This window comes from Pogona vitticeps, chromosome 4 (genome assembly GCF_051106095.1).
Source record: "Pogona vitticeps strain Pit_001003342236 chromosome 4, PviZW2.1, whole genome shotgun sequence".
Taxonomy (NCBI): domain Eukaryota; kingdom Metazoa; phylum Chordata; class Lepidosauria; order Squamata; family Agamidae; genus Pogona; species Pogona vitticeps.
This window is the reverse complement of record NC_135786.1, coordinates 199,622,313-199,634,334: the sequence shown is the minus strand read 5'-3', so window position 1 is coordinate 199,634,334 and position 12,022 is coordinate 199,622,313. Positions and strand designations below refer to the sequence as shown.

Below are 12,022 nucleotides of genomic sequence, written 5' to 3'. Positions count from 1 at the left end.
AGGTTTCAATTGACATGCTGTCAATAACAAAACTGTAGTAATCGTCCTATGTCTGAATTCTCTGGTACATCACATTATAGGCTTCCTCAACTCAGCAGGACTGAACATCTTGAAATCTTGTCCCTGTCTGAATTATTATAGGGAAGTCCAGTTTTTCCAGTGCTTTCCAGCATGGAGGGTGCCTTACTGTGGACTGGTTTCCTTTTTCCATGCTACTTAGCCTCATACATGTATTTTTTAGGGTGGTTTGTGCCATTTTAACCATGCCAATGTGCCACCCTCAGGTGTGCATCTGGTTTCTCTTCACAGTTTGAGCACTGCAAAGGTAGGACTGGAATCAGTTTCTAGGGCTGAGGGCGGAGAAGATATGGGTCCAAATGGAAATGTGTAGTTTAGCCAATCTGACATACGAAGAGACGCTGGAAGAAAACAGTGATGATGTGTCTTTGCTTTTTTTAACCAACTGAGTGTTATGCATGGAGAAGGCCTTGCGTACAACATTATGATGAATGGTTGAAAGAGAAATGGGGAATGATGGGAGTGGAGTGATTAAAAAAAAATATAATGCATATAGATTGTGTGCAATGTAAATGTCTGACCCTCATGGATTAGGGTGAGATATGTCTCTTCAAATGACTTGACTATTGAGAATCAGTCTGCTATTGTTAATTGGAATAATACTGATAATACATTAATAAAATGGCATATTTTATCAGTGAGAGCCACAATCTCTTTCTTCAGCCATGTTTTAGAGAAATAGATGGGACTGCTTCAGAATAAGCAGACTGGATTGGGTGTTAAATACCACAGATATCCATAGACTTATTCCCAGAGAACTTGTTTTTGCATTGCACAGTAAAAGCCAGTCATAATTCTTTAACAGGTGAACATCTGGAGCACAAGTGCCACTTCATGTCATTTGGACTTACTCCCAAGCAAGTATGGGGAAGATTAGCTGGTTGGCTGTGGCAAGGTTGGCTGTAAAGACTTTCAATAGGATCAGAAAAGATGCCTGAATAAACACCTGATTTCACTAATGGGGCCCCATTTTGCCCCCCCCTTTCTGTTTTATTTTTCTCTTTTCCTACCCCAAGCAGCCTGCAGTTGTGCTCACAGAATTGGAATTTGTTCTGTTCCAGTTGATATAGCAAGCGGGTAGGGAGTAATCCGCTTTCTTGTATTTTAATCCGCATTAAAGATCACCATGTCCTACAGACAACTGAGAGTGTGCTGTTGATGTGTGTTGCCATCTATGTCTTTTAGGCCCATCACTGCAAGGGTAGATAGAAAACTAAGGACACTGTACCCTTCCCAGGCCAAAAAAAGTGGGTAGGAGAAGAGAAATATAGGACAAAATAAAGCCAACCATTTAGTGAATGACAATTTACTCATCCCATGGTGTGTGTAGAAGCTGGTAAACAACAATGGCTTAAAAACTTAACTAGTCAGAAAATGACCAAGGTGGCAAGATTTTCTTTATCCCTTTGCGAGACAATACAATGTATCCTTTTATGAAATGATTAGATGTAAATTAATGGTTGTCTATATTCCCAAGGCACAAGGCACATTTGAGAATTAACAGCCATATTGAACATTACATCTGTCTATAAGTTAATTTGTGGGCGCCTCACCTCTTATGAGGTCTTCAATGCTTTCTCTTAATATGAATACCAAAATGATTTTGTAATAAATTTATTTGTATCTGCACAAGATCTTCTTGGCCTCCTTTTTACATTAAAAAATCCTCTATGTTTATAAGGTGGGAGGGGAGCCTAAGATACCAATCTTATGAAAGCTTGAAATTCACACACCCAAAAAATCCATGGATGACATGCTATTAGCTTCAACAGAATGTTAAGATGGCTATGCTTCTTTTTAAAGAGTGCTGGATTAGAAAAAAGGTTTGGTATGGTCTGGTCTAAATAAACCTACAAAAAGCCAGCCCATTCCTACCTACAGTGATAAAAGTATCTTCTTTAGGAAGCCTCAGTTGGAAAATTGTCTTCAGCACCATGGACAGCACCCGGGTTCTGTGGGCAGTAATGGTCTGAGTTCCTTTGTTCACCCAGGATCTTAGGCCCAGGCTAACAAAGACATCCATAAAAATGAATGCTCAGAGACTGTCATTCCCTCCCATACTGGCCCAAGCTATTGTCCCTACATACCTTATACATATTTTACACCAGTTCTCAGTTCTACAAGGATGTTCTCTTAACCTTACTGCCCATACTGTCAACTAGGCATTCTCTGTTTACAGGCCAGCAGCTGTACAGAGATTACGGAAGGTTAACACACAGTCAATAGACATACTGATACCACCATATTATCAAACATATTTATTTCCCCTGCATTGTCTTTACATGGTTCAGAACAAAAGCCCTGGAAATATCAAAACAACCTACCTGTTATTGATCATGCATCCCACCTTGCCTTTAAGGAAAAGGCAATGGGGGTTTAGAAGAGTTATAGCGCCTGATATACCACACAAATGGGTGTAGAGCTTTTTCACTGAATCAGCATTGCCTTAGAGGAGTGCAGGAAAATGCACATTCCATTCAGAACTTTTTTTCTCTGTGATATATGATAAATCAGCTGTCCCACGTTGTCTTCAGGCTCCGCTCTTGGCATTCACCGCGTGCCTTAATTGTATGACATTAAATCAAGGTCCGCTGTGAACACGGAGAGGCAAAGCCTTGGCTCTTTCTTGCTCTTTCTACAAGCAAAATAGCAAGCAACCTTTTGGGAAAGAAAGCAACCCTGTTTCCTCTGTTTTTTTTTTCTTCCTGTTCATAAATTTCTCAAGCCTGGCTCTGAATTCAAGACCACTTCCTAGCCCATCTGCCAGTTGCACAGGGCAGGAATTCTGTTTAAAGTGTGCCTGCCTTTTAAAGCCATCTCCTTAAGCTGTTCTAATGTGGCCGGCTTCTCTCTCTCCACCCCCTCCCACCAATGCTTAAGACCACAGAATGACACCGCTTTGCCCTGATTGCTCTTGAAGACTGCCGGACCTCGTCTGCTCCCCCCACCCCCGCTTGCTCCCCCTCCCGTCACAACAGCCTCCCTTTTCCATTCCTGTGCAGCAGGGAGAAACATCTAAGTATCTGCAACTCTTCTCAATTAAGCAAGGGGTTTGATCTAGAGAGAAAGATATTTCTTTCTTGGGTGGAGTGATCTGCACAAATGAAAGGGGGAAGGATGCGTGTCAATTTGCTTTGTAAAGCGGAAAATATTAACTCAGTAGCACCTGCCCATTCCCTGGAGAGTTAGGACAGCCCATCTGGTTCGCTACAGTTCCTGTGCCGTTAAGATGAGGACGAGAAGAAGGAAGAGGAGAAGGAGGAGGAGGAGGAGATGGAAAAAGAGGAACAGCGAGACAACCCAACAACCATAGAAACATCACTACGATTTTAACTTGGAAGCATTTAAACGGGCGTCCAATCCGGAGTGGTTCTGATGGGCGAGAGGGCTACTGCTGCGCCTTACTGGATGGAACTGAATGCCATCCGGGGCCAAAGAAATCTGGGCAAATTGACCTCGGCGGCGGCTGTGAAGTTTTTCTGTGGATGCGGTCTTCGGCACTGCGCCGAGGCTCCCTTTCGATGCCGGTGGCTAAAGGAAATGGCTCTCCATAGGGCAATAGCGCCCGACTGTTGGCTGCTGGCAGAAGTCGGAGAAGAAGTAGCACTGGGGATCACCCCGGTTCTCCTGAGAAAGAGAAGCAAAGCGAGCAGGTTAAAGGAGGCAAGAAACCGGCAGGAAGACGGTGGCAAAACGCTGTAGGACGACAAAGGCATCTGAAACCGGGCGGAGGCGGGGGGGGGGATTAAAATCTGCAAGAAGGAAAAAAGGTGGAGGGAGAGGGGGATTTGGTTTTGCGAATTGCCCCATCTCAGGAGACGGAGGGTCTGGCGGTTCCTTCTATCCAAGAAGCAGGCGGGACGGGCGCAAGCGGGATCCAGTTCGAGGCAAAGCCGTTTCCACACCGGGAAATCCACGGAAACGGCGCGGCCGCGGGTGATCTCTTCCGACCGCCGCAAACGACGTTGCTCGGGCTCTGCCTCGACCCAAGCGAATGCCGGGCCCTTGCCCTCCGCCCGCGTAAGGGGAAAACAAAACAGCTGGGGCCGCGCCGGAGAGGGGAGACGCAACTAAAGGAAGGCAGGATAAACCCAAGGAGGCAGCGTATGAAGCAACCGGATAGATATTCCAGCAAGGCAATGAATAATCGGAGGCACGCGCAGGCGCGTGCAAACACACACACACACACACACACACACACGCGTACACGCACACACGGCAGAGGTGACCCCCCCTCTTTTTCTCTCACACACACCGCTCCCCCTCCCGCCTCAGGACGCTGCTAGGAAAATCCATCGATCGCGTCCGAACTATCAGGAAGCCCCGCAATGTCTCCGAGGTCGACGAAGCCAGTGAAGGATCCGTTCCTTTCGTGGGGAAGAGAAGCTCCAGAGCGGTCTGGCTTTGCGTGTGCGCGTCCCTCGCTCGCTGCTCCAGAATTAGGGATTAATGGCTCTCCAGCCAAACAAATAAGGCATCTGCCTCCAGTACAAGAGGATTACACGGGGCTGCTGACGTCACCAGGCAGGCAGATGTTGGCTCCCAAAGTCCTGATCATCTCTCCGTGTCCTTGAAAGCAGCCCAGAGAGAGCCCAGGAGCCAATTCAAACCCCCACTAGAATAGAAGCCCTGTTCCTTCTTCGCAGAGTCTCCTCTCTCAGAACTAGAGCCTTAGCCCCCTAGAAAAATCCTCCAGGCAGATAGTGCCTGGGTCAGCCCCCACCCCACTGAAGTTGATACCTTTCCCCTTGACGTTCTCTTTCCTGCAAAATTCGACTCTGACGCCCCTCTCGCTATGGCAGCCCAATCGGTGCCCAAGCCCTGCCAATGGGGTGGGGGAGACCGGACCTCCCCTTGAGGCCTTCCTCCATCAGGTCCCTGGAGAAGGCGCCCCAGCATAGATTCCCCACCCCTCCCTTTGCCTCCGGTGTGTCCTCATTTACCAGCAACAGAAGGCTGTCTACAGCTCCAGCGTCTTTGCCCCCATCCCTTCCATGAAATGAGAACAGATTTGCTTTAAATACTCCAGGCGTAAAGAGAGAGGAGGCGGTCGGGGGGGGGGAGGGGCAAGGTTGATCGCAGCTAAGCCTGCATTATATAAAATCTCGAGCCCTTCCTCATCCCAACTAGGAGAAGGGGGGCGGGGGAGAGGGAGGAGAGAGAGAGAGAGAGAGAGAGAGAGAGAGAGAGAGAGAGAGAGAGAGAGAGAGAGAGAGAGAGAGAGAGAGAGAGGACTGTTGTACAGAATTAACGCAACTGCAGTAGATTTCCCAGACTGCGGAGTAAAAATTATTGGCGATTCTTCAAATGAAAGTGAATAAAGAACGGATATGCAAAGGAACGTTTTGCTATGCGTTTTACCTCACGTCTGCAGCAGATGTGTGGCAAGTCTGTTTATCCCTACGTAGAATGATCTCGGCAGTCCGGGCGTGAACTCTGAAAAATACACATTTTCCTCATACATCTGACCACTGATCACTGCTGTCTCTTGCCAGGATGGTACAAACGGCAGAGGGTAACCCCGCTGGTAATTTGGTTGTTGCCAGGCAGCTGTTTTTTTTCCTGTTTACCTAAACCTTAGCCATAGAGACCCTGACCGTCTGCCATTTGGGAGATGATGGTTTGCAGTCACCCACAGAAGAAGGGCGATATGAGATGGAGGCGAGCGATCCAGACACGGGATCCAAACCCACCCGGCTCCACTGTCTCTGAGCCGGGGCAAATGAACAGAAGCTGGTAGAGGAAACTCACTCCAGAGTAAACCCTCAAAGTCTTTGGCCAAGATCCTTCAACAGCTAAATCCAGAAGAATGACTGCAGAAGGAAGCGAACTGAAGACTACAGCCTGTAAACTGGCTTCTGATTCTTCGTAAGTCAACCCCAGAGCGAAGAAGCAGTAGTTTCGTTTCCATGTATCCAGCGGAATAAGGACAATATCCTTCACAGCTGCAGACCTGAATCAGTCAAGCTAAGAGTCCTCCGACCGCCCAAGGCTAAGACCTCAGAATGGCAGTCTTGCACTTCTGCCTTTCTTAAGAAGGCCTTTGGGTTTTTAACTGTCGTGACAATAATTGCACGCGCGCGGGCGCGCGCACGGAAACCTCAAGATTTGGCGCGGCTGCTTTGTGTAGGTTGACAGAAGGCTCGAGGAAGGCTTCACAGTCTTCGGAAAAGAACAGGCCGCGTTAAGGAAAACGAAGCAAAAACAACCCCAGACCTTCCTTCAACCCTGAAGGCCAACGCTTCGCCTCAAAGCCGGAACAATTGCGCTGCTCCAGTCGCTTCGAATCAAACAATCGCCTGCTCGCTTCCAACAACTGGGCGAAACTGGCTTTCGCATCCCTTGTTATAAGAAAACCCCATGGCCAGTCCAGAGATAGGAGCCCGGTTGCCCTCCTCGTTTTACATAAGACGAGTTCTGTCTTGGTCTTTCAGCGTGGCATTTAATTTTCCCAGGTGGAGAAATGGGCCCTCGATAGCATCTTTTAAATTTATACCAGCGTCGTCCCGCAAATGGGAGAACTGAACTGGAGATCTTTTGTCTCACAATTTGAGAGAAGGGGCGCACAAACACCTCCTTTCGCAGCTACCGAAATTGTGTGCAACATTGTAAATGTAAAGCTATGTATCCTGGGCCGTCTTAATCTATGGGGGACTCTTGCAGGGGCTCTGGTTACTTCGGCATATTATGCAACTCTGTGTCATGAGGGAGCGAGGGACCCACCACAGGCGTTCACAAAAGGCAGTCCTAGTGTTTCTAGATTTTTTTACTCCTATTCCGAAGACAGTAACACTATTCTAGGAAGCTAACCCTAGTTTAATATCCGTTCGCTGTCCATGGTTTTGATCTCCACTATGGGCGATGAAAGGGACTCATTTTAAAGCCTGAACATCGATTCGCCTTTTAAAATTTCGATTATTTGCTCTAACAATAAAGAAATCAATTCTACATTTTATTTCGGGGAGTTCTTGTTTTTTTTTTTTTTAAAAAACACAATAGTGAAAGTTAAGGGAAATGTTTTATTTTTTTAAAAATGCTTTTCTAGAAATAGTTTTTTTTTAAGGCAATATCAAATGTGCTTTAGAAAATAAACTTAAATTACAGAAAACGTTTCAACAAGAAGTAGGTTGTGCACATCTCTCTCTCTCTCTCTGTGTGTGTGTATGTGTACACACACACACACACACACACAGAGGTATATATAGAAAAAAAAATTAACTGGCTAACAGTTAAATAAAAAGCACTTTCTAATCTCTTATCTGAAAATCCGAAATGCCAACTTGTGAGTGTCCAATATGAACACTATTTCGATGTGGATATAAAAATAAATGCATGTAGCAACAGAACTGAGATGAAAAGGCACATTTCTTTCTATTATAAAAAATGCCCCTAAACCTGTCTGAAGCCTTTTAAGGTGACATTTGGTATTTCGTCATATGCAAAACTATACATCGATTTTGATTTCTTAATGAAGTATTTATTCCTATCATGATTTTGCAGACCTCAAAACTACGAATCCGGAAGAGCAGTCTACCGGATGGTCATTATTTCCGCACAGTTGAATGCCTCTTATTATGCAATATCTTTAAGAGTCCATGACCGTTAATTAAGCAGCCGTAGCAACAAAAACAGCAACAGGAAAAACAACAAGAAATCCCTTTTGTCTTTCGCTCTGTGACATTCGTTGCAAAGATGTAGTCTCTTTTTGAAGATTAAGAATGCAAATCTGCAATTCTTTCTTCCCGCCCCAAAGGGCCCTTGCTCACCATCTCCCCCATACCACGATGGTCTGCCATGTCTGAAAAGAAAAGCGCTGGTTTCTGTTACAGAGCATTCTTTTGAATGGCGTACGGGTGAACGTGTGCGCTTTTCTTGCGGGGTGGGGGAGAAGAGCTTCCATTCCGTTCTACGGGACAGCGGTGCTGGTAATCGGGGAGATCTTTTCAAACCGCAAGAGGGAAGGGAAGAGCTGGCAATCTTAACGCGGCCGACCGTTTCCTTGCAGTCTCATTTTCTCCACCGCAGCGCCGCTGACTTGAGCACCCAGGTCACCCCTTCAACCTATGGGGGAAGCCAAGCTGGCCACCCCCAAGCCCACCAGTTACAAGGAATGGGCGTCTTCCCCATTGACGGGGAAGGAGAGGTGGGGGCAGAGAAAGAGAGAGAGAGAGAGAGAGAGAAAGGGAGGGAAGAAGGGAGAGAGAGAGAGAGAATCTGCAGCGCGAGACTCCTTTCAAAAGCTCCGGGGAGGGGGTGTTAGGAGGCACCCCCCACGGCCCTCTTTTCTCCCCCTATCCCCTCCACCGCCCCCTCCAAGCCAGCTTCCCTTCTACCTCCCGGAAGAACCCGGCCTTGTCCCGACAATGGCCCCTCGCCATTTTCCCTGAGCATCACTGCACAAAGCCGCCGCAACGCGCGCAGCTTCAGCACCACACAAAGGAAGGCTCGTCGGAATGCTCCCGCAGCCGGCCTCCATAGGGGCCCCGCCGAGCCCGGCCCCGGCCGAGAATGAATGCCGGAGCGAGGGAGGGGGCGCGAGGGGGCGCCGGGGCCAGAGCCGGGCGGCCGCGGAGCGGGGCGGAGGGCCAACTCGGCAGACCGGCCGAGAGAAAGGGGAAGAGACTTGGGGGCCGGTGGGGGGGGGCAGAAAGAAGCGGGTTCCACAAGGCGGCCCACACACACACAGACACACACACAGACACACACACACACACAGCGACCCCGGGAAAACTCACTTCGCCCGAAGCGCCATCCTTCCCGAGGCGCCTCCCACCGTCCTCTAGCCTTTTCACAAAGCCACATCGCCGACCGCACGGAGTTGGGGGGGGCGCGCATAAAACGCCTCTGCAAGCCTGCTTTCCTCCCCAGCTCTTTGCCGGTGCTTCTCCCTCCTCCGCGGCCCCCGGCCGCTCCACCGGCCCTCCTACCCACCCCCACCCCAGGCCGCCCCTCCGTCCCGATCTCCCAAGACAGACCTGGCTTGCTCCAGCTGCCGCCCGGCCAAGCAGCCCCGGGCAGGTGCGCGCGGGGTACGCCGGCGGGAAAGTGGGTGGGCGAAGGGGGGGGTCTCTTCTACGCCTTCGGGGCCGCCGACGCCCCACCGAGGCCGGGGATCCTCTTGCCGGGCCCTGCCTTCCCGGCCTCCCGGGCCGGCCCAAGACCAAGCGAGGTCGCCCGGAAGCCAGCGTGGGCGAGTTTCTGCAGCCGAGCTCACGAGGGGGAGAGCCAGCCAGCCAGCCAAGCCAGCCGGCCAGCGTGCGAGCGCTCTCTCTTGGGTCCCGGGGCGCCGGAGGCCAGGGCCGAGACACGTGCCGCTGGACGCCGCCTCGGCCCGGCGACTTTCTGCTTGACGTCCCGCCGAAGAGCCCCGGGAGGGGAGGGAGAGGCACGGAAGGGCGAGAGCGGGCGAGCGAGCGAGCGAGCCGGGCTGTGCCGCCGGAGCTGGCGCAGCTGCTGCCCCCTCCCCCTGCGCGCCGCTCCCCTCCCCCCGCCCCTCTCCCGCTCTCGGCGTCCCCCGTTCCTCTTTTTTTCCAATAGAGGGCAGGTCGCTTCCTGCATCCTAATCAGGGAAATCAGTCCTTTCCCCCCCTTGGCAGGCACCTCTTTAGCAACCCCGCCGCCGCTGCCGGCACAAAAGAGCATCTCGCGCGCCCGGCTCCTCCGTCGGCTGCACCGTCGCGGCCTGTCCTCAATGGAGAAGAAGGCGGGGGGGGGAAGGGAGGAGGGGGAGGGGGAGGAAGGAGTAACGCCGAGGAGGCGGCGGCTGCTTGCTGCTTTTTCTTCGCGTGTTTTTTTTTCTTTTTTAAAAAGTCTAATGAAATCACGGGTGTTACCCCCTCGAAAATATCACGTCAAGTTTGAGTGGCTGAAAAATTAATCGCTGTGTGCGCGCTGTGTGTGTGTGTGCGTGCACACGCACGCACACCTCTTCCCCCCCCCCCCCAAAGAGATGCACGCGCCGGCAAGGGTTGCAACGGCCGAGCGCCTCGCCTCGCTCGCTCTCGTGCTTTCTCTCCCCCTCCCCCCCGCTCCGCCCCGCACAACCCCATTGCAACCCGCAGAGGTCAAAACAACCGCACCATCCACAATTACTTTCCGATGAAGTCCGGAAAGCCAAGCAATCCTTCCAAAAGGATTACAAGCTTTTCAAAATCAAGGTTTAATCTTGAAGTTGTGTGTGCCTGCCTGTGTGTGCTGGTGTGAGTGCGTGTATACAAGATATTGGACTCCAATCAAATATTGGGGATTTAAAATGTATTTATCCGAACCCAACACACGCGCGCACACACATTCGTGTTACATTCCAATCAAACCGTGAAGCTTACTCTCTTGATGATTATTACTATTACTATTCCAAATATACACACAGAGTCACTGTATTTCCATCAAATGTTAAAGCTTCGACATTGCATTCTAGGTAATGTTAGGAAAGTTCACGTTTGCACAACTATAGTATTTTTCCTTTCCTTTTCTTGCTATTTAACGCAGCATATACGAAGGACCGCATTTAAGACAAGCATAGTGAGCATTTTAAAAAAATGGGTCAGTGATGGATTGGTTTGGCGTGGCACCCGCATACCCACAGGCGCCTGGCGCCTGAGCCAAGGTAAGAACACCCTGGTCTGGACCTGGGAGCAGCTCTCCCCCCTCGCCTCCAGCCGTACCCAATGGGACGGCTTTACCTGTGGGCCGGTTGGCAGGTGATACTCTTCTTGATTATTTCTACAAACACAGACTGACCGCCTTGTTAATAGGGAGGCAGGGAACTCCGGGGCGGATGAGTTCCGTCATCAGGAAAGGAGAGCCTAACGTGACGGAGCCCTAGTTCTGGGGTACTGTGTCGCTCCTTCCATCAAGGTGAGGGGGTGGGGAGCTGAGACAGATGACTAGCTCTAGTGCGGTCCTGTTTCCAGCCCAAATCTACCCTATGAAAGGCAATCAAGAGCGCAGGAGTTTGTGTGGGAGAACCGTTTGCTGAGAAAGATAGCGCTTGGGGTTTTTTTACGGGGTCTCCGGCATGGCAGACCACTAGGGAGAGAAAAAGCACGGGTGAGAGGAGAGAGTGAGTGAGCGAGTGAGAGAGAGATAAGGAAGGGAGTCCCCTTGGCAGGGTGCCTCTAAAGGCCTGGTTACATAAAGTTCCCTTTTGTGCTTTCCTTGCAACCCTCCAGACCACCCCCCACCCCGCCCGTCCATCTCGCTGATTTCAACTGCACGGGCTCAAATGGGCTCTAATCCGACTCTAGAGGAGATTAAAGAGCCAGAGATAGCTGCATTTAGGATTACCAAAACGAAATGAAGGCATCTAATCCCCCGTCGCTCTCTACCCTCCCCGCCCCTCGGCCGCCAGCGCATCTATTTTCCAGTTTTAGTCATGATTTTCCTGTCTCTTGTTCTCCAAGACCTTATGTTACCTTTGGACCTTTTAAAATAAGTGGCAGGACGAAATCTTCGGAAGAAAAGCAAGGCGGACTAGGCGCAACTTCACAGGCGTCGGTGGAAAATTCACCGGGCCAAGGATAAACCAGAGATTGGGTTGTTGTTTTTTTGCTTATTTTATTTCAGGGGTTCGAGGCGGGTTATGAAATGAACGAGGGAGAGGGGAAATGCTAAAAACTCCATTAAAAATGACAATATCAAAGGACAGTTAAATTCACAACAATTTAAAAGCAAAAAGAACGACACACGCTCCAAAAAGAGTTATGAAGGTTCAGCGTATCCTTTAAAAAAATTCTTTCTGCAGTCCAAAACTTGGCTGAAGAGAAAAACCTTCGTTGGCCACCACAACGTCGGGAGAAAGAGGAGCAATCTATCCTGTGGAAGGGAGTTACGAAGCGTAAAAGTACTGAAAATGGCTTTTTGGCGTCTCACGAAACATGCCTTGTGAGGGTGGTGGGATCCAGAGAAAGGCCTTCCCAGAAGATCTTAACACTGAGGGAGGCTC

At 50.0% G+C, this 12,022-nt stretch overlaps 1 long non-coding RNA gene across 3 annotated transcripts; it reads right to left on the bottom strand.

Moving 5' to 3' along the window:
• Window positions 1-2,321: 2,321 nt before the first annotated feature.
• LOC140706947 (uncharacterized) lies at window positions 2,322-9,491 on the bottom strand. 3 transcript variants are annotated; one of them, XR_012086901.2, is made up of 2 exons: window positions 9,054-9,491; window positions 2,322-3,705 (listed from the first exon to the last, which is right to left on the bottom strand). It is a non-coding gene; the product is annotated as an uncharacterized LOC140706947 (long non-coding RNA). The 3 variants fall into 3 exon arrangements; XR_012086902.2 differs by lacking the exon at window positions 9,054-9,491 and adding an exon at window positions 8,814-8,931; XR_012086900.2 differs by lacking the exon at window positions 9,054-9,491 and adding an exon at window positions 5,022-8,649.
• Between the last annotated feature and the right edge of the window lie 2,531 nt (window positions 9,492-12,022).